Source organism: Syngnathus scovelli, chromosome 14 (genome assembly GCF_024217435.2).
Source record: "Syngnathus scovelli strain Florida chromosome 14, RoL_Ssco_1.2, whole genome shotgun sequence".
NCBI lineage: Eukaryota > Metazoa > Chordata > Actinopteri > Syngnathiformes > Syngnathidae > Syngnathus > Syngnathus scovelli.
Genome location: NC_090860.1, coordinates 6,145,001 through 6,147,500, shown reverse-complemented (window position 1 = coordinate 6,147,500; position 2,500 = coordinate 6,145,001).

Genomic DNA, 2,500 nt, shown 5'->3' with positions numbered 1-2,500 from the left:
CGCGGCGCCTCATTCGACTTCCGGCGGGCGGCGAGCTCGCGCACCCGCCCGGCACATCCGGGAGGCCGTGCGCACGAGCCAAGTGGCCGAAAATAGCCCCCGCCGAGCGGATCGGCGGTTTATAAGCACCGCGGAGGTGGTCGCGGCGCCTCATTCGACTTCAAGCGGCCGGCGAGCTCGCGCACCCGCCCGGCACATCCGGGAGGCCGTGCGCACGAGCCAAGTGGCCGAAAATAGCCCCCGCCGAGCGGATCGGCTGTTTATAAGCACCGCGGAGGTGGTCGCGGCGCCTCATTCGACTTCCAGCGGCCGGCGAGCCCGCGCACCCGCCCGGCACATCCGGGAGGCCGTGCACACGAGCCAAGTGGCCGAAAATAGCCCCCGCCGAGCGGATCGGCTGTTTATAAGCACCGCGGAGGTGGTCGCGGCGCCTCATTCGACTTCCAGCGGCCCGCGAGCTCGCGCACCCGCCCGGCACATCCGGGAGGCCGTGCGCACGAGCCAAGTGGCCGAAAATAGCCCGCGCCGAGCGGATCGGCTGTTTATAAGCACCGCGGAGGTGGTCGCGGCGCCTCATTCGACTTCCAGCTGCCGGCGAGCCCGCGCACCCGCCTGGCACATCCGGGAGGCCGTGCGCACGAGCCAAGTGGCCGAAAATAGCCCCCGCCGAGCGGATCGGCTGTTTATAAGCACCCCGGGGGTGGTCGCGGCGCCTCATTCGACTTCCAGCGGCCGGCGAGCTCGCGCACCTGCCCGGCACATCCGGGAGGCCGTGCGCACGAGCCAAGTGGACGAAAATAGCCCCCGCCGAGCGGATCGGCTGTTTATAAGCACCGCGGAGGTGGTCGCGGCGCCTCATTCGACTTCCAGCGGCCGGCGAGCCCGCGCACCCGCCCGGCACATCCGGGAGGCCGTGCGCACGAGCCAAGTGGCCGAAAATAGCCCCCGCCGAGCGGATCGGCTGTTTATAAGCACCGCGGAGGTGGTCGCGGCGCCTCATTCGACTTCCAGCGGCCGGCGAGCTCGCGCACCTTCCCGGCACATCCGGGAGGCCGTGCGCACGAGCCAAGTGGACGAAAATAGCCCCCGCCGAGCGGATCGGCTGTTTATAAGCACCGCGGAGGTGGTCGCGGCGCCTCATTCGACTTCCAGCTGCCGGCGAGCTCGCGCACCCGCCCGGCACATCCGGGAGGCCGTGCGCACGAGCCAAGTGGCCGAAAATAGCCCCCGCCGAGCGGATCGGCTGTTTATAAGCACCGCGGAGGTGGTCGCGGCGCCTCATTCGACTTCCAGCGGCCGGCGAGCTCGCGCACCCGCCCGGCACATCCGGGAGGCCGTGCGCACGAGCCAAGTGGACGAAAATAGCCCCCGCCGAGCGGATCGGCTGTTTATAAGCACCGCGGAGGTGGTCGCGGCGCCTCATTCGACTTCCAGCGGCCGGCGAGCTCGCGCACCCGCCCGGCACATCCGGGAGGCCGTGCGCACGAGCCAAGTGGCCGAAAACAGCCCGCGCCGAGCGGATCGGCTGTTTATAAGCACCGCGGAGGTGGTCGCGGCGCCTCATTCGACTTCAAGCGGCCGGCGCGCTCGCGCACCCGCCCGGCACATCCGGGAGGCCGTGCGCACGAGCCAAGTGGCCGAAAATAGCCCCCGCCGAGCGGATCGGCTGTTTATAAGCACCGCGGAGGTGGTCGCGGCGCCTCATTCGACTTCCAGCGGCCGGCGAGCTCGCGCACCGGCCCGGCACATCCGGGAGGCCGTGCGCACGAGCCAAGTGGCCGAAAATAGCCCCCGCCGAGCAGATCGGCTGTTTATAAGCACCGCGGAGGTGGTCGCGGCGCCTCATTCGACTTCCAGCTGCCGGCGAGCTCGCGCACCCGCCCGGCACATCCGGGAGGCCGTGCGCACGAGCCAAGTGGCCGAAAATAGCCCCCGCCGAGCGGATCGGCTCTTTATAAGCACCGCGGAGGTGGTCGCGGCGCCTCATTCGACTTCCAGCGGCCGGCGAGCTCGCGCACCCGCCCGGCACATCCGGGAGGCCGTGCGCACGAGCCAAGTGGACGAAAATAGCCCCCGCCGAGCGGATCGGCTGTTTATAAGCACCGCGGAGGTGGTCGCGGCGCCTCATTCGACTTCCAGCGGCCGGCGAGCTCGCGCACCCACCCGGCACATCCGGGAGGCCGTGCGCACGAGCCAAGTGGCCGAAAACAGCCCGCGCCGAGCGGATCGGCTGTTTATAAGCACCGCGGAGGTGGTCGCGGCGCCTCATTCGACTTCAAGCGGCCGGCGCGCTCGCGCACCCGCCCGGCACATCCGGGAGGAAGTGCGCACGAGCCAAGTGGCCGAAAATAGCCCCCGCCGAGCGGATCGGCTGTTTATAAGCACCGCGGAGGTGGTCGCGGCGCCTCATTCGACTTCCGGCGGGCGGCGAGCTCGCGCACCCGCCCGGCACATCCGGGAGGCCGTGCGCACGAGCCAAGTGGCCGAAAATAGCCCCCGC